Source organism: Falco peregrinus, chromosome Z, assembly GCF_023634155.1.
Source record: "Falco peregrinus isolate bFalPer1 chromosome Z, bFalPer1.pri, whole genome shotgun sequence".
NCBI classification, from domain to species: Eukaryota; Metazoa; Chordata; class Aves; order Falconiformes; family Falconidae; genus Falco; species Falco peregrinus.
Window position 1 is genome coordinate 62,790,085 of NC_073739.1, and position 24,895 is coordinate 62,814,979.

Genomic DNA, 24,895 nt, shown 5'->3' on the forward strand with positions numbered 1-24,895 from the left:
GGCTCATGGGCACCTTGCTGTGCTCCAGCACTCCCAGGTCCTTCTCCACAGAGCTGCCTTCCAGCAGGTCAGCCCCAGCCTGTGCTGGTGCGTGGGGTTGTCCCTGCCCAGGTGCAGGACCCTACACTTGCCTCTGCTGAACTTCATCAGGTTCCTCCCCACCCAACTCTCCAGCCTGTCCAGGTCTCGCTGAATGGCAGCGCAGCCTGCTGGGGTATCAGCCCCTGCTCCCAGCTCTGTATCATCAGCAAACCTGCCGAGGGGACACTCAGTCCCTTCATCCAGCTCACTGATGAGTAAGCTGACCAGGACTGGACCCAGTACCCACCCCTGGGGAACACCGTGAGCTACAGGCCTCCAGCCAGACTCTGTGCCGCTGATCACAACCCTCTGAGCTCTGCCGTTCGGCCAGTTCTTCATCCACCTCACTGTCCACTCATCCAACCCACACTTGCTCTCCCCTCATCTACCCAGCCAGTCATTCCACCATAGAAGGCTATCAGATTGGTCAAGCATGATTTCCCCTTGGTGAATCCATGCTGACTATTCCTGATAACCTTTTTTTCCTTCGCATGCTTTGAGATGACCTCCAGGATGAGCTGTTCCATCACCTTTCCAGGGATGGAGGTGAGGCTGACTGGCCTGTAGCTTCTTCCTGGGTCCCCCATCCTGCCCTTTTGGAAGACTGAAGTGACACTGGGTTTCCTCTGGTCCTCCGGCACCTCTGCTGTCCTCCATGACCTTCCAAAGACGATGGAGAGTGGCTTAGCAGCAACATCTGCCAGCTCCCTCAGCACTCAGCAGTGCATCCCATCAGGGCCCATGGACTTGGGGGTGTCAAGTTTGCCTAAAGGATCTCTAACCTGATTCTCCTTGACCAAGGGAAAGTCTTCCTTTCGCTGGACTTTCTGCCTTGCCTCCAGGGTCTGGGATTTCTGGCGGCAAGTCTGGGCAGTGAAGACTGAAGCAAACAAGGCGTTCAGCAACTCAGTCTCCTCTGTGTCCTTTGTCACCAGGACACCCACTTCATTTAGCAACACGACCGCATTTTCCCTAGTCATCCTTTTCCTACTGATCTACCGGATATGTGTTTAATCTATATTGCTGATGTGGGTCAAACCCTTTTTCTCTTTGCCTTCACTGAGGGTTTTACCTACACCAGTGAGAGTAAGCTGGCACACTGAAGCAGTACATGCTGCAATCGCTGCTTGATTATGCTGGATACACATAGCTTTGGTCATGAGGCCATGTAGTGCAGGGGTTACTGGGCTCTGCATCTTGAGGTGTCGCCCCCAGAGGCAAACAGAAGAGCAAAGTGAGGAATATGCACATCCTTTATGGTGAGCCAGGACCCTGTCTGGCAAAGAGCAAATCTTCACTGGGCCTGACCTTCAGCAATAAGTACTCAGTGCTTCCTGAAGGCAAGTGTTCCTACAGTGCCTCAAACTGGGCAAGGCAAAATTAAAAGAAATGCAAGCTTCGTCCATGTTACCCTGGCATGGGTCAGCCCACCTTTTGATCAGGGTTTAAACTGTTTCACAAGCTTCATTGTTACAGTTCCTCCGTTAGTATATTCTTTTCCATTTGCACTGCACAATTTCTTGTAAAGGGAGGAGAGCAGTTGTTTTGTTTTACGGCATCCATTTCTCCAGCCATACCATGGACATGCTGACAGCACTATAAAGCCCCAGTGGCTTTACAGCATTTACATGTGACTACCAGATTGGGTTGTAAAGAGTATTATGTTTGGCCTCATGGGCAGCTCTAGTTTGTTCAGAGCAGGCAGTGCATCTCACCTAGGCCACACATTCAGCTTCACAGAGTTTGACATGTGCTGCTTCTATTTTTTGTCTTTTGGCAATGGTTTTGAGCAACCATTCTGGACCAAGAACTTGTTTTGTTGTTGCACAAACAAAGGCAGTAATCCTGATTCTATTGCACCCCAAAAGCTCGCAGCTGAAAAAGCAAATGAGATAACAGATGGAGACCAGATAGTTGTGGGTGTACAAGGAAGCAATGAAACTATGTTAGACAGCATGATAAACAGCTTAATCATTAAAGGGGGTTTGTGTGGAAATAATAGAAAAAGGGTGTGTGTGTGTGAAGATTAATGAGTGAAATTTAACATCTATTTATAGAAGCTTCTCCTAAGTATGTGCAGCAGTGTTGGAGAAAGCACAAAGGGCTCCTGAAAACAGCAAGTGGCAGGTAGTGGCTGCTATTTTTGGCCCTTGGGTAAAAGTGAGGGGAGAGATGGCTTTGTGATATCAAACAAGAGATGGCTAAGGGACTAACTAACCAAAAGGGGACTTGAACACAAAACAAACAGAATGACAAAAAAGAAGGAATAACGGAAAGATTCAAAGAGAGGAAAGGCACAGTCAAGGCAATTGACGATTGCAACAGTGTTCGGAGTAGACATCAGCAAACCAAAGGTGCATCTGTCAAGGTCAGAGAAAAGGCTGTGGCAGTACTAGAAAGGCAATTAGTATCAGCTGTCTGCTGGCACCAACTGTATCTGTATGGGTGGAGACAAAAAAGCATATGCAGAAAAAAAAATGCAAGGCTTATGGATATCTGGGAAATAAGAACAACATGAAAGGTGGTCTGAGTCAAGTAAGACACTGCCTATGGACCTGATGACAAGCATGACTGCAGCACTGTCCTGAAGCATCAGGGTGGATTGATAAGATCTTAAAGGCTGTCACTTAGCCGTATGCTGTTCAAACTGGCAGCCAGGTATCCATGAAAAGTGTCAGTGAGGCAGACCAGGATTTCAGTCTTTGCTGAAGGGACTGGGTGCAGAGCAGAGAGGTAGCTCTGTGAACTGCCTGTGTTTGAGATGAGAATGTTTTGGAGATGAACACAGGGGACAGAATGGTGGCAGGGACAGAACTCCCACAGAAAGCTGAAAAGAGATGAAGAGGAGCCTCTGAATAGCATGTCACAGGAATGACTGGGGAGGTGGGAGGAAAACCAGAAGACAGAATATTTGGCACTAAAAAACCTAGGATCCTGGAGGAGATTGGCTGCTACTGTTGTGGGCAGACAACTACTCAAGGTCAATGAAGATAGCATACCTGTGGAAAAAGAAGTCATTAGAACTCTTCTGATACTTGTTATATCTGAGTATGGAGGAAAAAAGTTGGCTTTGCAGCAAGCCTGAAGTGATTCCATTACATTCCTTGAAGTGTCTAAATTAAGTCTGAAACCAGGTGCTAAATAGGTATACCACAATATTGTGAGTAATTTAGTAGTAGTAACCTATTATTTTTGAAGTATAATTTACTGACTTCCTCACAAATCATAATTTCCATCTCTGGTTTTGTAAGACAATTCCCACATTTCCCAATTTTACACAGCATTTTATGTGGGATTATTCTTTCTTTTTCTGACTCTACAATGATCATATATATTAAATATTCATAGTAGAACACAGAGGAATACACGCTTCCAGCTCCAGTAATCACCGCCCCCCCCCCCCCCCCCCAAAAAAAATCTGCTAGTTTTTATTGGAATTACAGTTCTTCAATGTCAAGTGCTTCCTTTAGACTCAGAAGGAATAAGGACATGTTTTAGCTATGGCATATGGCAATTGAAACAGGGGCTTTAATTATTCTGTCGTCATTACAGTCAAGTACATGTTTACACTATTTTAAGTACTCAGAACTTGATTAAGAAAGTTAAAGGATTAAAGGGTTAAAATAAAGTTTTGTGGGGTGGCCAAAGGGTAAGACTGTAAACATAAAATCATCTTAAGTTTTTATTTTATTAAAGCCAGGAGAAAGGAAGACTGGTAAAAACAGAGAGGAAAGACTAACTAAAAATTAAAGTCAGGTTAACATATAAATTACACCTGTTTGTTTAACTTCTAATTTGTGTTATTTAATGGCAGACTATATTTGCCTACTTAGACATGGCTTGCTTGTGAGAGTAGTATTTTCAATGAGCTACAACCATGTAGCTTGTGCAAGAAATTAGTGAGGTGGTGCTGTCTGAATTACCCTAGCACTGGAAAAGTTTGTGAAAAACTTTTTCCAGTTGTAAATCTTGATTAAATTTTGATTAAGTAATGAGCTATACATGCCAGGCTGTGTAGGAAGAATGCACCAGGAGATACGGACTTTGTTTAGCATGTTATTCAAGATGAATCTGTGACTCCAATGCATCAGTGGCAAACCTGTCACTGATTCACCAGGGACAAGAATTCATCCTCCAAAGACATTGTTTGAAATGTTTAATGTCATGTTTATTTTAAATGCTCATAGCTACTTAACATACAGTTTTCTACTGCTGCTTCTAAATAACTAGCATTTAGTCAGCCCCTAAGCTTTAGCTTGGGGTTTAGTACTCTGTAATACTTTTTAAAATATGTATCGCAGAGGCAGAGACTTCACTGAAGAAGTCAGTCAAGGAAGTATATGGAGTGACAATTTTTCTTATTTATCCCTGTTAGAATACCATAAAGTTTGATTAAAGAAATAAGGCTTATCCAGAAACCCACTATTGCTATCAATAGAGAGCTTCACTGCTCTTCGCTTGGGTAGACCTGCCCAAATCTAGAAAGACAAAGCTTTGGTCACTGCAGTCTTTCACCTTGAAAACAATCACCCTTCAATCTCTCAAGAGAGCACCATGTTACGTTTGACAATCTAATAAGCCAGCAGTTGGTTAACCTCTGTGGTATTTTTTTGGTAGCTTTAATAAAAATGAGACTTCCAAGCCTGACTTCCTTGCACTAAAGACATCTGATATGGTGTATTTTTGTACAGAGAAATGTACTTCAGTACCACTTTCCACTCAGATCAGTGCCAAGGCTCTTAAGGAAATGGTTTTGAAACCACGGTGCATGATTTTATGTAATACTGCTCCTTTACATCAATTACATCGCCTGTTTTGCCTAAGCTGCCTCTTCCCCCAGCAAAAATTCCACACATCAGGACTTAAATGATATAATTCAAATTGTTCATATGATCAAATGACAGTGAAGTTTACAGAAAAACACTGTACAACTGACAACATATTCTGGCCTTTGGTTTTTGTGACACAGCTCTATTTGAGTGAAAAGGCAAAATTTACTGTCAGATAATGGCCAAGCAGTTCTTGTGTGTTCACACCAGTGCTCCCAGAAGGGTTTTGAAATGGGGAATACATTGTGATCTGCTTTATTGAAAAGCTGTGGAAAAATAACAGCAAACAGAATGACAGCATGCTATCTGAGTAAGATGTGTCACACAGCCCCCTCAGCTGTTTGAACATGGCTGCTTTCTGCCTGCCTCCGTTGCAGGCTGAATCTGAGAAAAGATCACTAAATAGCTGAGCAGTATATTGTTTTGAATATATAGCATGCCACTTCAGAGAAGATCATATGAATTCTCTGACATAACAGATGCTCCCTGTAGTATGTAAATAGTTTCAATTGATGAAGCTTTCAGTGCTTTCCCATATTTTTTTTTTTTTTAATTTGTTTTGGTTTTTGTGGGTTCCTGTTGGGAATATTGGGAATTCATGCCTGTATTCCAGTTGAAAAGATTTCTGTGGTTCAGGTTTTGAAAGTTAGATTAAAATCTGTTAGTTTTGATTGGAATTAGAGTTCTTCAAAGTCAGGTGCTTCCTTTAGACTCAGAAGGAATAAGAACATGTTTTAGCTATGGCATACGGCAATTAAAACAGGGCCCCTATTTATTCTGTCATCATTGCAGTCATGTACTTTCCATTAGTTTAAATGAGTCTGATGTATTTCCAGCAAAGGAAGTAGTTTCTTTATTGTATTGCCTTAAGTAACTTGGGAACTAATATTGGAAGAGAAATCTGATGCCTCCTGTCCTTAGAAATTGATGTCAAGCCTCAATGAATATCTAAGAAGCTTGCTGCACATGATATAGAGCATGTCCTGGCTATGTAACATCTAGGAGAAGCACTGTGACTCTGGAAAGGGACTAATTTTCCAAGGGGATTGTTCTTGTGGGCTGCTGGTTCCTTGAGTCTTGACTCAAATTCTTTTATACACAGTTTATATGCGGTCTGGGATCAAAATGGTTTCTCCTTGTTTGCACAAATGATGTAACACATCTCTGTGTTAAGTGAAACAAAGCAGATTTCACACTGTATGGGAAAATTTCAGTTAGCAGCTGCCACCACTCCCTCACCCCCGTACAGTCCAAATGACCTAGGAGAGAAAGACTCATTTCTACTTCCATTGCCTTCAATTATTTGAATTACAAGTTACTGTGATCCTTTGCTTATGAAGCTGGGAAGTGCGTTTACATCTGTGGTTCCTTAGCACGTCTTAAGAAGAGATCAGAAGGTCTTTTGCAGAGCACAGGAAAGAAGAATCCAAACTGTAGTGAATCCTTGATCAGTCATTCTTCCCCTCTTCTATGTCTCATGGAAGCTCTTGGACTCCTAAGAATTTCTGGTGGGCCAAGATCTTCAGTCCTTAGTCAAGAAAACTACAGCTGACTTGCTGAAAGTGTCTACAAGAAACCTCATTTGAAGCTGGAGGACCAGGCTGTGCCATGCTGGAGAAGCAGACTTTGGTTGTGAATCTAATTAAACTGCTGGGCTGCTAAACTCATCATTCTGTAGAGGAAAATAATGTGTTCTTACTCTATATGTTGCATATTTAGAGACTGGTTTTCTGTTACTTTACTTCAAATACAGTGATTTCTATGAGTTCAGTTGTATCTTGGAGGACTTTGCATCATGGAAAAGTCTATTCAGATAATATAACACACTGCAGAGGCCAAGGGAAACCAGAATTTGAGTGTTTTGTATAACTAAAATGCCATACATAGAATGAATAATGTTTTGTTAGGGCTGTGATTACTTAAGAACCCTGCTCCTGATTTGGCCTGAAAACAGCATTTTAGGTGCATTTATGCTGATGCTATTTTTAAAATTTACAGCTCAGTTTTGACTGGTTTTCTCATGGTAAATTAATATTATAGGTTAAAGACTTGAGGACACGGGTCTTTTATTTATATGGCTTCAGATCAGGATTAGTCAATGGAATTGTGTATTTCAGTGGAAAACTGACACAAGAAAGGAAAAGAAGAGATGTGTTAGTAAATTACAACAGAAAATACATTCTTAGTAACTATGGTCTGCTTTTGCAACTCAGAAAGTGTGGATAATTTTGATTAGTACTTCAGTATTCCTGGTCTGATGTAGTGGAAGCTGCCTTTTAGTTTTGGAAAGCATTTAGGATTTCCTTGTAGAACAATTTTTATATTAACCAAAGCATACCCACCAAAACTACTTCAAGTCTGTTAACATTGAAACAACATTAAAGAGAAAGCAGAGCAGTTTCAGAGCCTTGAACCTTTGAGGCTATGATTTTTCATTAAAGCAATGTTGCCTAGGCTGCCTCTTCTGGTTCATGTTTAAGTAATAAGATCATCCGTATGTGCCCCAAAGTGTTACAGCCCCAAATTCTGAAGGTCTTCCGTGATGGTCATCGAACATACAGTCTGATATGTGGCTTTATAACCACATGTTTCAGTCAGATTGAGGGAGACAATCACCCTGGTGGAGAACGGCTATGCCATCTGAGACAGGCTCACAGAATTGCACCAGCTCCAGTAGCCACCTCTCAGGAAAGGCTCTATTTTCAAACTACATCAAGACACAGCACAACTAACTTTTTTTTCCCCCCTTAAAACATTTTCTGAGTTCTCTTGCTTGTGCAGAAATACTGTTTAATTCTGCTTGCTGATGTTATGCAAACTCTTAAATGGAGGGCTACAGAACTCAGACTCTGAGCTTCTGTGGGTCTGGCTGGGGTGGTGTCATGGCATAACTGTCTGAAATGATAGCAGATACCAAAACATTTTCCTTAGCTGAAAGCAAATCTATTCCTGATTGCCATCTAGTGAACCAGGCTAGTACACTCCCTGCTATGTTATTACCACTCTGATTATTTCCTGTCAATAAAAACCCAAAGGGATGAAATATGCAGCCAACAAAATCCAGGCAGAAGGACCTCAGTTTCCCAGTCAGGGGCTGAGAAACAAGTGGGAAGAGAATCAGGGAAATGACCCTGCACTACTTAGGAACAAAACCACAGAGGAGGACAAATACCGGGAAGCACCTCATTCTGTAGATTTATGTGGACCGTATTCCCTTTTATGCCACGACTGTGTTTAAATAGAACTGGCTGAAACTTTTTCACTGTTTGTGGACATTATTGATTTTTGATGGGTAACTACCTTTCTATAATTGAAAGCTGTATAACCCCCTAAGAATTCCTTTTGCAGACAAATTCTTTTTCTTTTGCAATATGTGCTTAAAGAAAGAAGGTGTTTTTCATAGAAGTTTTCAGATCAGTCTTATACCTTCACAACTCCTTATCTGACCTTGCCCCTGGTCAATCATTCCTTCTCATTGCTAGTTTAAGATACTGCACAGTCTGGGAAAGACTATTCCTACTTACGCATCTGTCTCCAGGGTTCCTAATTCATTCATTGAATCATACTGTGAACTCAGAATAATGAGGATTTAAATGCATTTTAAAATCTTGGGTTTTGTGATGCAGAGACCAGCTGATCATTATCGGATAGATTGGGTCACATTAGTCACAAACAAGGAACATAAATGGCTTCTTCAAAGTCATGATTCTTAGCCTCTAAACCAGTTCAAGCCAATCCATGTGTTGTGACTTGTATGCTCAGTTATTTGATTGTACTGAGGCCTCATGCTCCAAGGTGGCTCGCCAGAAATAAGAGATTACATTTTTTATTTTGGACAATTTTTGTGTGTGTGTGTGGTTTTTTCTTCTTTTTTTTTTTTTTTTCTTTTTTTTAAAACTCTCCAAAGAGATTAAGCAATATAATATGCAAAATTTTATAATAGCTTTAGGCAAAATAACTTTTGTCTCTCGCAATCTGGGCTGATATTTGAGGCTATTTTCCAGCTTTCATTTGACATTCCACAAGTCTTCTGTCACTCAAAATACACTCACTTATGCTTGCAGTGGTGTGTCTTTGCTGTCTTGAGGCTGAAATAATCATGGGGCTGCTCAGTCTGAATAACGATTGCAAGAATGGGAAACTGGGATTCAGTTTATACAGTGATTATAGTTTATAAGATATTAGGATTAATTAAGATAGGTAAACTTTATTATTGTATTATTTTTAACCGTAAATGAAGGAGCAGCAATTAACATCTAAGGAAGCAGAACCCTGGCCTCTTTGTAGAAGGAAGACTAAATTCCATCTTTCTGCAAATCCACTTTAACACTGTCAGTTGTGGTAAAGTTACTCTGACTCACAAAAGTTAAAGATGTGGTCACAGTATGGAAGAACTGTTCCCTCAGTAACAGGAATGGAGCCAAACTCTTGACACCAAAGATAAGTCATCTCAGTGTCTTGAAGATAGTGTAAAGGGTGTAAGCAGGCAGAAACTGAGCCACAGAGTGGTTAGGAATAGAATAATAAAAAAGATGCCAAACTTGAAAATATTTGGGCTTGGCGACAGGTAAGCACTAACAAAACAGGTAGATGTTGAACTGCCAGGTGATAACAGCATGGCCTGAGTCCTTGCCAGAATCCATGAGGATGCTCACTGCAGTTCTTGCTACCAAAGGGAGAAAAATGGGGTGAGGATCTGTGTATGTGTGTATTAGAGAAAAACAGCTTTGGCATTACATCTGAGGAGCTACAGGATGACTCTGTTCAGCAGAGGCATCATTTGAATGTGTGATCCATCCTGCTTCTGGATGAGCCTGAAAATCTTGGGTAGATTTCAGGAGGGAAATAGGAAGAACCAGGCATTTGAGGAATCCCCCCAAATAAATAAAAAAACCCTTCAGTTTTGGTTAGAGATAGGGATAGAGATGCGAAGGGGAATTACTTCTAACGGTTAGTTTGTATTGGAGGCCAGCAAAAAGTACATTTAAGTAGCAAATGCCTTTGGGATGGTGGTGTTGCTGAAATGACTCCTGAACACTCTCAGAGACTGGTTTAGATTATCTTCTGACCATGATTCACATCTGCCAGTGCTACTCAGACTTGTACAGTGTTTCAGACTCACATACATGCCTCTGGGCATGAACTAAGAAATTTCTGCTCTGTGCTCTGATCAGAGGGAGGGGTGACTTGGAAAAAGGCACTGTGAGCAGAGGGCAGGATTGATGTGCCCCAGCTCAGGCAAAGCTGGTTTTAACATCTTTGTGGGGAAGGTGAGTATTAGATGGGCAAAGTGAAGCCTCTCTTAGCTGCTTGCAAAGCCACAAACATGGTGGCCGTTACTTGTGCAACTTGGATTTTCAAGTATTAGCAGCCACTTTACAACATCAATTTTCTGTGCAGGGACAAATTTGGTTAGTCAGCTGTTAAGTGCTGCTTTGCAGCCTGAGGACAAGAAGAAATACAACTGTGCTTTCCAGCAAAACAAACAGGAGAAAGGGTCTCTCTTTAAACATGCAAACTAGCCGGGAGACAAAAGTGCACAAGAGGAAGCAGAGGGAAAGGACCAGGCTGTCGTTCAGCTTCTCCTTCTGCTTGAAGCATGTTGATAATGGCAGTTAGTCAGCAGGTGTAAGCAGCATTATCCTGTTCCCTTCAGGGAAGGTAGAGGCATTTTTCACAAGCCTAAAGTGAAAATATGTTTGTGCTTTTTCTCCCTGAGTGTTTTAATTGCAGGTATGCTAACTCTGATGTAGTTACCACCTGCTTTTCCCTCACTGCACCAGGAAAACGCCTGTACCTGGCTTTAATGATTCATTTATACCCACTGCTGAGAGGAGTCCTGGTTTCTGTTGTAAATTTGTAATGTGTATGTGTGTCTATGTCAGCTTCTGCTGGGGTGTAAGATGATACAATTCTACTTGATAAAGTACACATAATTTGCAAAGGCTAAGAGCTGATTCATGTCAGAGTGGTTTGGGTAATGTTCCTGCTTCTCCACATTATAATAAGTACCTTTGATTAATAATATAAATAGAAAAGCAACTTATTATTAAAAATTAACGCGTTTGCTTTGCTGGAGGGAGTGCTGCAGTTTACTCAAAGTAAACCTCTGTGCTTGTGCTGTAACTATGCTTTTGGAAGGTCTTAATGCAATTAAAGTTCTTTCATTCATAATAATGTAATGGCCTGCAGTTTAAAAGCAGTTGCTTACTCTGAATTCAGTAGAGAATCTCAGAAATCACTCTTGCAGATGAAACAAAGCCAGATTCTTTTCCAAGTTTTGCTCAACTGACAGCTGAGGCGCTCCAGACTTTTCAGGATTAAACGCTATTTAGGCTGGGCTGGATGATTTCTCTGTTCTGCCTTCATCTAATTCAGGCATGTGGAAAACTGGACCAGACACTGAACTGATACTTTGCCATACTACGCAACTGAAGGACATTGCTCTCAAATGTGGTTTTAAGCAATTCTTACTGGAACTGAGAAGAAATTCAAACCCCTCTGCTACTGGTACAATTGGAAGAGCTATTCTCATTTCCACACGTGATGCTGGAGCTTCCAAAGGTGTCTGGGGAGGTAAAGTCTTTTCCTTTTTGTGGCATTTAGGTGCATAAAATCTTGAGAACTCATCAAGCTAGACATTAAGCACCTAAGTGCCTCCTTGATGTAGGCAGATTGAGCCTATTTTCCAAAGTGACAAGCAGCTCACTTCTGTGCTGGAAGCACACACTGTCTTTCTGTGTTTAGGAACCATGACTTCAGACACCCAGATTTGAATGTATTGTTTGGATGACCTCATAAAATTGCTAACTGTCCCTCTCTTATAAGGCAGAGGACTGCTTAGGGGACAGCCTAGTTCCATCAGTCTCACCTGCTTACACCTCTGTAGCCCAGCTTCTCTCGTCTCCAGCTTCTGCTAAGGCTCCTGAGGGTCACCCTGTCCCTGACACCAGCAGTGAATCATGCGGTGCACCAGCCCTGACCATGACTGGGAGAGAAGCTGCTTGTCTTGATGCAAATTCTTTCTTGCAAATAACAGGACATCCTTTCTTGCCTTCAGGAAATTTCTTGGATCTTGGTCATCAAATCAAGTCCCATCTCCAGCTTCAGTGTCCTGAAACAACAGGCTACTTTCACAGCATGATGAGAGCAAAACTCAGTCTTTTCCTTGCTGACATGTAGAATTTATTTTTTTGGGTTTTTTTTTTTTTTTTTTTTTTTTTCCAGACTGTATGTTTGAGAGGATCAGTTTTTATAAGTGGAGGGACTAAGGCTCAGCACATGTCACTGCAAGGGCAAGTTCTCTTTATTTGCACAATATACTATTGTATTTATTGGCTTTTGTATAGCATAGTTTCTGAAAGCTGGTATAATAGAGAAATCATCCAGCAGGTTGCCATGTTCTTTTGCACTGCTGCACACCTGAATGTGCTATTATAAACCTTTCCCATTGAATCAATAACCTAAACGTTTCTAAACCATGAAGACTCTTCTTCACAATCTGCCTGTTTCCCTGTTCTGCAGTGTGGCACTGGTGCTACCACAGGCATTTCAGTCACAAACGCACTACTGCCAGGAGCAACTACCAGGGCAGAAGGGAAGGATTTCCTGCTATCTTGGTAAAGGAGCCAGGATACGAAGGAAAGGCTGTAAAGATCAGGTCAGCAAGGTTTTTATTTCTATTTCTGACTTTCATTACTGCTTATCAAGAACCCAACAAAAAACCCCCAACAAACAACCCCCCCCCTCCCCCCCAAACATCAACTGAAAGAATGACCCACGAAGAGGGAGGTGCACCTGAAATATTACAGTGGATTTGCCATGCATATAAATTAATTTCTTCAGATATGGTTTTTCTCCTCAAGCTGCTTAGAAGGTAACAATAGAAATCAGAAATCAACATACTGGCTGAGTTGATAATACCTTTTCTCTAGACTTACTGAGTAGATCTACCAAGTGACTGAGGCAACATGCATTGACAATAAATATGAGAAGTCATTGGCCTCAGCCTTGAGAGCACAAAACATCTGCTCTGAACACAGTGTTGCCTGAGCTGAAGGCTGCAGCATTGTTCACTTGTGTGCCTGTTGTCTACTGAGAAGTCCAAGAGAGGCTGCAACACTACAGGTGGGTTTGGGTCATAGTCACTGCCCAGTCTTCATGGAAGATAAGTCTACTCATGAAGCCTTTTGTTCGTCACAGATCTATTTACCTACAAAATAATTATTATGTAACATGTTGCAGCAGCATTCTGGCAGAATACATTGTGAGAAGCTTTGTTTGCTCTTCAGCTTACAGATTTTGATATTTTCCAGAACTAAAAATCATTTTTTGGTGTGCATCATTTCATAAGCTCTATGGACACACACTGCTTCCTCCTCATATGACCTCTTAGTACTCTTGTCAGTGGTCAATACATTCACCACTGTTCAGCATTAAAGTTTCTGCACAAAGATTCTTATAAATTTTATTTACGTCATGCTTCTCCTCTGAAAGCAAGGTGTAAATACAAAACTCTCAGGTCTTAAACGTACATCGCATCCACAGCAGCTTGAAGAATAACTGGTGGATGCTAAGGAAAGCTGTTGAAAGGAGACATGATCATCACTTTTTCAGTCACTTCTTTTTTTGAGAAAGGACCGCAACTCCTGAGTGTAGACCTAAGAGAGGAATAATAGTTACAAAGTGGCAAAATATTAAAGGAAAAATTCACAGACATGGGTACCACTCGGCTTGCTTTAATCACAACTCAGAGCTAGGCCACCACCTCAGTGCGTGGCAGAGAACAAAGGGATGCAGCACAACTTGTATACAGTTATCAAATAATTACTCAATGCCCCAAGTTTTTCAGAAGTTTCCTTTGGTCTTTCAGTTTTGCAAATCCATCACCTGACTCTGTCCCAGTGGATTCATCTATTCAGTTCCAGTCTCTGCCTCAGTTCCAAGGTCCTCCTCAGATCATTATCTTCTTTCTGCCTGCTTTAACTCACACAAGCCTTCAAGCACACTTAATCTCTGAACAACCGATTCCTATTCACATATACTAATTTTTCTAAAAACACTTGTGTTTCTGAGAGCACCTGTGTATACAAATTGATAATATTTTTTCAATTTCCCTACTGATTAACTGTAAGTTTTAAACCAGCCTTGGATTAGGGCTATACAAGGGACAAGGCCTGTTTCTGTCATTTAGCAGCTTCAACACCTTAAATTTCTTAATTCGAAATACATTTTCTTTAACACAGAACCACAGTTAATATCACCGCTTCTCCAACTGTGAAAAATTAACTGCTGTATTTAAATGTGTCAGCTAGGACTGAATAGAATTATTTTAAATGGTGAAATGCAGGTTCCTCAAGGATGATTTTAGGGACTTCTCTCATTAGCAGTATCATGGTAATATGTAAATGAAATTACTGGAAATCATAGATTTTAGCAATGAAGTGAACTACCAGTTTTCCCAGATTTTTGCTTTTTGCCCCCTGATTTTCCCCTTGCAATAATGGCAGCTCTCCCCACATAATTTCCAGCTTCTCTATGGCAGCTCTTTTTTGTTATCTCTGCATTGCCATCTTCATTGCTTCTTCAGTACCTCAGAGGGTCCCTTTCTTTCACCCAGATCACAAATCTTCACAAAACTCCAGTGGAAATAATGTTATGGAGACTCTACCTCTCTGTGTTAAATTTGAATTAAACTAGCCACCAGATTAAAAAACTGTTGGAGAGGACTGGCAAACAGACAATGATTCCATAAACTTCATTTTCTTAGGAGACCAAGCTAGAAGGTAGTAATAAATCAAAGACAGTAATTGGTCTAAATGTGAGAACATAATAAATTATTCTTAACATTGCAAATAAAATGACAGAGATTTATACCTCTTAAGAACTCGTGCCAGTAGATGGAAACAAAATTTTATATAGCCAAAGAAACCTGAAGGCAAAACAAGGTAGGATCAGATAGAATGTTGGTTACATCCCCCATCAATGGAAATTTTTCACAGAAAAGCCTAAGACTGTAGAAAATAAAGTCGGTATTTATGAATAAATGTTAAGGGAAGATAGACAGGGAAAAGTGGCACAGTTCTTAAGAATCATTAGCCTTGCACAAGCATGAAAATAAACATATTATTTGACACAAACAAAAAAAGGTATTTAATGCAAACAAAATAAGTTGTTTTATAAGCTCTATAGTTGAGTGCCATCTACAATACTATGGTTGGTGGTTTTCCTTTCTTAAAGGTAAAATACTATTACAACACTATGAGATGAATACTAGGCTTTAAGGATATCCTTTGTAAAAGAAAGCTAAACACATGAAAGTTGGGCATGTAACATTTTCAGAATGAAAAGCATACTCCAGAAAATCTAACTAAGCATGAAAGTGTGACTATAATAACAACACAATGTAAAAATGGTATTAACTTCTGATTCAGCAGTTCATCTCCCCATGGGTCAAATCCCGATCTGATGATATAGTCAGAAAATACAGTCCTAAAATGCATATTTTGAAAGGCTTATGATCAATCTCTTCTGAATGCTTGCATAATGTGAGTCATCAAATTTTACTCAGTAATTCCTGCAGAGAAGGTTATTATTTTCCATGCTATGTAACTGAATACTATCAGCTTCAATAATTTGTGGCTGAGTTATAGCATATCTTTCAGAAGGACATCCAATTTAAGGCTGGTGGCTAATGAACCACTTCCCTTGTGTTCCAATGATTAGTTACAGTGTTAAGGAGTTGGATTATATTTGCAATTTATTTTTATTTCAAACTTCATTTTTGGTCATGGGTTCTTGGGACATATTTGTCTGCCAGTTTAGAAAGTTTTCTGAAGTAGAACACCTGTGCAGTTATTTGGAAACTGCATTCAAATTGTCTGCTAATCTTTAGCCACTGGTTTCAGCAAGAGTATGGTTTGATAGTCCAGCTCCTTTGAGCTGTGCTTAGCTGAAAATAGGCTTGGCTGAGCTGTACTTAGCTGGAAATAGGAATAAACCAACACAGACTCTGCTTTACTTCTCAGAGTTCCACAGAGCAGATTCTGCTGTTTTTCTTACAGATTATGTTGCATGTGAAAAAAAGGGACCAGCTTAACATTCAGGTCAAACCCTGAGTTGTCTGACTAGTGGTTACAGTTTTCATATGAGGGACTACTTTGATGTAGAAATGTGTAACTTTATGTTCATAGGTAATGTCTTAGAATATTGCTCACAAATGGGAAATAGAGTTTTAAAGCTGAATAAATACCAGGAAGCATTTTCTATGCGTTTTCAGGTCTGATTTTTTTGTTTCATCTACAACCATGAATCTTCTGTGTTCTTCTGAGAATACCAGTGTACTCAAGCATTGCTGTGCAAATACTAGGAAAATGTACACTTTTGTAAAGCTTAAATGTGTCAATATTTGCTGAAAGCAAATTTTAACAAGAATATTGTAGCATGAAGTTCTAGATTCATGTAGTACTGTTCAGATACAGAACTCACTTAGACAGAGCCCATTAAAAAGAAGCGCATATTTTAAGGCAACAAACACACAGAGGACAGATTGCCTACTGTATTTTCATTTTATTATACATCGCAGTTAGATGCTTTACTTATTAGCAAGACTAAATAGCAAGAAAATTGTGAATCCAAGGATCAGAATTACCGGGGAATTGGGGTAAAAGCTGTCTTCTTGGGTTTTCTTCTTTTGGAGCTAAGGGTGGCATCACCTAGGACAAAGAAAGAAAATTACAAGAAAATATGATTTAAATAGAGCAGGTTAAGATTTTTTATCCTACTTGTTTCATGTTAATATACGGTTTCTCATTCTAGAAGCTGAAGACTTCACTTCTGCCTGAGGTGTGAGGGGTAGTGGTTTTGTGTCAGTCAGTCAGTCTTGGAAAACTCAGGTGTTCCTCTCACTCTTAAAAGCCATAAACAAAAATGTTCCAGATGTTGACACATCTCCAGCACACAAGAACAGAGTCATTAAGTCAAACAAAATATTCTTTTCTAAGATTCAATATATTCTGACTTAGTTAGATTTTGCACAGTTAATCAAAACATGCCTTCCATGCAGTGAAATAAGTTAAACCAGAAAGAAAAAAAATCCATCTAGGAAAATGAAGCAGCAAACCTGTACAATTCCTGTTGAAGTTAAAAGCATGATAAAGCCAGTGAGCTTCAGATCTTAGCGCTTACTGTATAAAAGCATATCTGCAATATGCACTGTGGATGTGGTTTTTCTAGAGCCAATATTGTGACACAGGTATTTGAAAAAGTAGGGGTATAATGTCTTTGTCAAAAATACACTTATAAAGCAAATGATGTTTTTTTCTGTGAAAAACTGACCTTCATCTGTGAATTGTACTGCAATCTAGAGAAAAAAATTTAACATTAGTCACTAGAGTCATATGTTCCTACTATTAAGATGCTTAATGCAGTCCTAAGCACCTTTCTTTGTCCAAAATAGTTCTTTCCTACATTTTACCACTGAGAGCTAGGAACCCAATTAAAAACAAAACAGAATAAAGCTGTGAAAAAGAGGTACATATGCTAAAACAACAAAAAACCAAGAAAAATCTACAGGCCACTCAGTCTCACCTCTCTGCCCAGCAAGATCATGGAGCAGATCCTCCTGGAAACTATGCTAAGGAACATGGAAAACAGAGAGGTGGCTGGTAACAGCCAATAAGGCTTCTCTAAGGGCAAATCATCCCTGAAAATTTGGTCACCTTCTATGACAGCATTACAATGTTGGTGGATAAGGGAAGACCAACTGGTGTTGTGCAAGGCATTTGATACAGTCCTGCACCATCCTTGTCTCTGAACTGGAGAGACATGGATTGATGAATGGACTGCTCGCTGGATAATGAGTTGGCTGTATGGTTGCACTCAGTGGTATTGCATTCAACAGCTTGATGCCCAAGTGAGACTAGCGATGAGTGGTATTCCTCAAGTGTCAGTACTGGGACCAGTGCTGTTCAACATCTTTGTTGGTGACATGGACAGTGAGATTGAGTGTACCCACAGCAAGTTTGTGGATGACACCAAGCTGAGTGGTGCAGTTGGCATGCTGGAGGGAAGGGATGTTGTCCAGAAGGACCTTGACAAGCTTGAGAGATGGGCCTGTGCAAATCTCATGAAACTCAACAAGGTCAAGTGCAAGGTCCTGCACATGGGTCAGGGCAATTCCAAGCATAAATACAGGCTGGGTGGAGAATGGATCGAGAGAAGCCCTGAGGAGAAGGACTTGGTGGGTGTTCGTAGACAAAAAACTCAACAGGACCTGGCAACGTACATTTGCAGCCCAGAAAGCCAGCCAAATCCTGGGCTGCATCAAAAAAAGGGAGGTGACTTTCCACTCTGCTGTGGTGCGACCCCTTCTAGAGCACTGTGTCCAGCTCTATGTGCATGAAGCTGGTGTATTTTGGGATAAGGATAACAATTTCTGCAGGGGTATGATGTGCATCACTCACAGAAGAGGCCATTCTTGAGGTAAATCCTTCCTAAAATTGGCAGTGTATTGCTGAACACTCATTTTTTTTGCACAGAATGTGAACAATGTGGGTATAAGCATAACCATATTTAAGTCCCTAGGAGATCTGTGCTTGACTAAACATGTTGATAATGTACCCTGCTTAGATGGGCAATGTTACCCTGATGCTCAAGCTGAAAATACTTGTAGTCTCAGATGTTACTCTTGTTTCAAATACAAATGAAAGAAAGGAAAAACGAACAGGTTTGTAGTCTGTCTTGAAGTGTTGGAGGAACAATCGTGATGTGGCAGTGAACATGAATTGCTTCCAAGGCACTTCCAAGCAGTGCAGAAGCTGAAAGAATAATAATGTATTTCTCTCTCTTGCTTTAGTAACAAGCTGTGTTGGGTAAAAGTTGCTATATACTTATTGTGAGGCTTGTGGCACTAACTTGCACATGCTAGTGGAAGCATACCTCTTAGTGATTGCAGTGTGAAATCAAATATATTTCCATTGAAGCTAGCGGCAGTCTCTCAGTTCATATGAAAGGGACTCAGTCAAACAGGTCTCTTGGGCAGGCCATGGCTCGTGTACTTGACATTGCTGGAAGACTATGTTATGACATCCTTTGGGAACTGACAAATAGCTACCCCAGCAAGCTCTGACTGGGCTGTGTGAAGCTTAGCCCAAACCATCCTCTGTTGAGTGATGAACTTGGAGGTTGTTGGTATAATGAACACATCAGATTGTTCTGCACAAGATCTTGATGGGACAGGAATATTATCTTAGTTTGACTGAACAGTGTTAAGAGCTGAATGCTAGTAGTTAAGATTAAACCACAGGTACAGAAATTTTCTTTTTAATTCCAAGAAAGCAATACAACATTTTCAAGACTCAAACTGAGTCTTTCCATGAATTTAATTTAAAAAGTCAACGTTGAACATATGGTATGTAGAAAGAGCAGCTGTGATTAAAACTTTTTTTGTTAAACTCACTTTTAATTTTGGAAGCACCAATTATTCCATTGTACCTGAGAAAACATCAGCAAACCAGAACTGTAAGTACCAGTAAATTAGGCTTTATTGTAAGGCATTGTATTTGAAGTGACTCGTCTGACTCATGGTGACTTCTAGCAAGTGTATTATTAATTTAGTGCAGTAAAATGGCACGAAGTTCTGAGACTGGATTGTCCTTAGTTACTGTCCTAGTACAGCTTTAACACTGCAAATGACCCCAGAATCATAGCAGTATTAAAAGCAGAAGTAATACAGTACAAGATGAAAAGCTTTTGTTTACTGTGTTTAGTAATGCAGGTCTCTTCTGTCTGTGCAACACCAGAACAGAGCTCCTGTTGCCACAGTCAAAAGTAAAGAGAGAGTTTCCAAATGAAAGCTAATACTTTGGAAGGACTTTCAAGTTAGTAGTATGTATAAAAAAGCTGCTAAGGGTAAGCTTTTATCGTTTTACTTGGGAATTTTGCAAGTTCACTGTTATTCTGTGCTTCTTTGAAATGACTCACCCACTGTTCTCATACAGAGAAAAACCTTTAAACCTGCTGAATCTGATGGGCTGTGCATCAAGGCTAAGGTGACAGCATGACTGAGGTGACACAGTCAGCCACTTGCAGGGTGTAGTTCTGCATTGATTTTGTGAGTTCTGCATTCTCTCTCACCAGTAGCACGTTATTCCCTCCTTTGTGCTATGCTGGGAGCTACGTCCTTGGTGAGAATTGGGTTTAGAAGATAAAAGCATTTCATATATTAAACCCAAACACTCAGGATTAGTATTTACAAGCATGTAGTGTGCCTACAGATGTGTAGATGTGTCTGTAAGGGAGTAGCTATTTCTACAGGCATTTAGGTGCATTGCATGTAGCAGGGAAAAAGGTAAGGCTGGATTTTCTAGGTACAGAACAAGGAAATGAAACTGATTACTTTCCTGTGGAAGTACTTAATCTGATTAGTTTCTAGGGGTAGTTTGCAAGTAAAAAAAAAGACTCAAATTCAGGTGCATTTAGTCCCTCTTTAGCCCTGGGACTTTTCAAAAGCACAGACCATTTCGTGCCTCTGTACTTTGCCAGCCAGTCTCAGCGAGCAGCTAAGCCCTGGGGGGCTAAAGGCATGGATGAGTGGAGGAGACCAGCTCTCCTAAATTATGTTTATATCTGTGGGGTGGGATTATATGTGGATCTGAGGTTTTGCAGTGGAACTACCATTTTCAGCAAGGTAAGTTATTAATCAGCTCTCCACTGTGTGCAGCTTTGTCTGAGCACTGCTGCCAAACCAGCTTCTCAGCCTGAGGGACGACTTGATGAGAGCAAGCCACCATGCTGCCAAGCTACTGTGACAGATACACTGAATCTGCCCCATGCAAATGTGACCTTCTCTGATTTTTGTCTCACTGAGAATACACGGATCATACAAGGGAGTTGTCATTGTTTAAAACATGCTTGTTGGTGTTCTGCATGGCTAGTTATAATCTTTGAGGCAGGAACCATTCACACTTGGCTGGTTACTATCTAAAAACTGCAAAACATCAAAGATGAAGCTGTAGAGATGCTGCACAGGGATCAGCCACTTGCTATAGCTTTGATCTTGTATCAGCTGGTAAATGTTTGGCATGCCCACAGCAGCTAAGTACAGGGAAATGCTTCATTAAGTTAAAAGCTGTGGTACTTAGCTGACCATGCAGCTTTGTAATTAATTGAAGAATCCTTCAACTGTCACACTAATGGTCCTGCCCTTTTCTAATGGAGTGTCCTTTGCTACCATGCTTTTGCTCTGAAGATCATCCACATTGAGGTACACTCTCCAGGCAGGTGTGGCTAGGGTGTCAAGGGACCTAAGTCCCCAATGCTTGATCACCTGGCCCACTCAAAGTTGGACCATGAAGCAAAACTGTTGTCCCACGCTATGCTGGGAGAAAAAATCCAGTGTCACCAGTGTTGTCATACTACATGTCAGGTGACAAAGTGGAGTGATCAATGCTTTCCTTCTTGCCCTTCCTCTTCTGTCTTCTAGTTCCACATTTTAACACATCTTTCTTTCCTTGCAGCTTCTTTCACAAACATCCCCACACTTCAGCACAGCAATCCTTCAGCCACCTGGAAGTGCTGCTACTTCTATGAAAGATTCTCTTCCTCTTGGTCAGTCACCAGTGAGCTAAACACATCGTGCTGGTGTGTGTGTGATAGTTACATGGGCTGGAGTGTGGTAAGTATGTAACCTGGGGTTTCCAGTGAAGATTTCAAGGTACTGCCTTCAAATTTCAACATGAGATGAAAAATGACATTGCAGCATAAAACTTCCTGTAGTCAAAAGCATCTTCATGGAACCCAGAATTGTATTTTCATTAGCAATAGCTGAAATAATAAAATTCTCTATAAAGATGGCAGAGACCATAAAATGTGTGGAAGGCAAAAACATACAGCCCAGTTCCTCTGGAATACTATAGCGTGCATTTGCTGAAGTTTACAAACTACATCACACTTCATTGATACTGCTTCCGTATACCCATTAAGCTAAAGACAATAATTCCTTTTCAGTTTTCTCAAAAAAAGCTATAGCCTGATTTATTCCTCAATTTAGTGTTGACATGGTTGGAAAAAAATAGTTTTGAATGCCTGTGTGAAAGACTTTCTGTGGTGAGATCAGGTTTCTCCTCTTGCCATCTCTCCACTTTTGCACAGAGATTTGCTGTACAGGCTGCTGGCTGTCCATGTGTTGAGGTTTAACCCTGGCCAGCAGCTAAGCACCATGCAGAGGCTTGCTCACTCCTCCTCTCATGGAGCGATGGGGATAAGAATTGGAAAGGAACGTAAAACTCGAGGGTTGAGAGGAGAACAATTTAATAGGCAAAGAAAAAGCTGCACACAAGCAAAGCAAAGCAAGGAATTCACTCACCACTCCCCACGGGCAGGCAGGTGTTCGGCCATTCCCAGGAAAGCCGGGCTCCATCACACGTAACAGTTTCTCGGGGAGACAAACACCATAATGCCAAATGTCCCCCCCGCCTTCTTCTTCCCCCAGTTTATATACTCAGCATGACGTTATATGGTATGGAATGTCCCTTTGGCTAGCTTGGGTCACCTGTCCTGGCTGTGTCCCCTCCCAATACCCCGTCCCCCTCCAGCCCTCTGGCTGGCAGGGCCCAAGGAACTGAAAAGTCCTTGATTAAGTAAAAACATCACCCAGCAACAATTAAAACCATCAGTGTGCCATCATCATTGTTCTCACACCAAATCCAACACACAGCACTGCACCAGCTACTAAACAGAAAATTAACTCTATCCCAGGTGAAACCAGGACATTTTGCTGGTGTGTTACCACTTACCACTGGTGTGGTGCATCTGTTGTTATTTTCCTGAATTGTTTATTCCTTTGGGTTTAGACTATGTTATTTTAGCAGGAAACAGAAACATACAAGTTTTTTATCGAGTTGTCTGTATCAAAGTACTAATGCTCTGAGCCTGGTGTAAGCCAATCTGCAAGAATACCATAAACAATGACAAATGACTGTTAAACATAGCTTCAAGTCATCACAAAAGCAGTGCGAGGAGGTGACAGGTCACTACTGCTTCCAAAGGCAATCGTTATGCACAAAACGCTATGTGGTGGTATAAAGCATAAATAGCAGTGAACATAGGAAATATATGTTGTGTCAAGGTCTCCCACTTTTCTCCTGATACCATCTGGACTGATGTCTGCCACCATATGTGAAATGACTGAGGTCAAGAAAAAGTCTCTAGATGTCAGACTAGCAGTATCTGTTATAATGTTGGTTTTGATGATCTTTTTCATCAAGTTGCTCCAGCCTGATTCTCACTATGTAGATGGCTCCCAGCTGCAATGTGAGTCAGCAGTGCTGTAAAAAGAGGCTTTCTGTGATCTGGCCCTTCTGGATCAACGTCTCTTTGTCACACGCATCAGCCCATGTAATCGCATCCAGAAACTTACTCTCTGTTCTTCTCATCTTTCCTTTAGCCTTCCCTCCAAGGCTTTCTACACAATAGTTTTGAGTATTTGTATAGATGCCTTCCATCAGATCATGGGTAAGTTCCAACAGTAAAATGCACTTCAACAGAAATGGTATCACAGCCCTTGTAAGGAAGTAATTTGTGATTCAAATTTTGTAGTTCTACTTGTACTAGGAAATGCTCTGGATCTTCATGTGCTGCATCTTTTGAAGAGTCAGCTTCAAAGACGTTCTTGAATCAGGGACTGTTTTATGAGTAAATATCTAGTGGGAGTTAATGATAAGTTCATTTAAAACCATTTTGTTTTTGCTGTAGTGCTGTGGGAAGGGTTTATGCGTTAGCATTAACACTCATAATCAGCAGGACTGAGAAGGAATCTAATCCTTGGCACTTCTTAAGCACATTTCAGTGATCAAAAGGGACTGCAGAGATTATGTTTTCTTTGTGTCATGCAAATCGTGTCAATTAAATGAATTTGGAGTCTGAGCAACTCAAGTAAGGCTAGAAGAAGCCTGCCTGCGTACTTGAGATACAGTTATTTAGAGGGCCATCAGGAGATATGCCTGCAGCAAAACCAGTGCTACCATGAGGAGGGGCAAGCTCCTGATCATTGATTCAGACAGCTCTGGAACAGACTGTGGTCCCTGTATGCCTGTAAGTCAGGACCTACTAGCACTAGTAGCTGTTTGCAGCCAGGGGCTTACTCAGGTGGCACCTGCTTACCAGTGAAATAAGAAATAAGTATTGACTTCCAGCCAAAAACAAGGATATTTTGTTCTACCCCTGAGGAGGACCAGGGACAATGTTCCTTCTCTGTGAACACTGTGTACTTTCAGAATGTTTAACTGCAACCACTGTGGCATGGGATATTAAAACACTGCAGAATAATTTAATTTTGAATGTCTGTAGAGCTGAAAAAAAAAAAATCCAAAGGTTTGTGGCCTTTGATTTGCCATATGACTTAATGAGGAGGGCTGAGTCATCCATTCAGTTTTGGATTCAAACCCTTGGAAAGTTCTGACCTTTTCCCAACTGATTCCATTCTCAGCACTGTAATTTGCAGCAATTGGTAATCTATGGCTAATTTGTTTCTCTACATTTATGTCTAATCACAATTTAAAAAATAGTCTTTGAATAATAAAATATTAATTAACTTTAATTTTAAAACTTCACGGCCTTGAGAGATTAAAGGCTAGGAGCACAGGGCTATATTACAGGAAAGAGGTACATGGATGAGATCTGCTGGGCTGTAGTTTCCAGCCCTTGCTACAGCAGGCATGGCCTTGTATAATCCTTTACATCACTTTTTGTAGGCATATCAAGAAACCATTCAGGGTTGTCTCCTTGAGTATTCCCATTAGAAAAACTGTCTTACACCTTATTTCTCTGATAATTAGAAACATTTCTCTAAATTTCAGACTAGATACATTCATACCCCCAAAATATTCTTATACCAGTTTTCTCTCCTTTACCTTCTTTTGTGTTTACCCCAAGGATACTTTAACAGGCAGCAGTCACATCATCTCAGCCTTCAGTCTTGCAGGTTA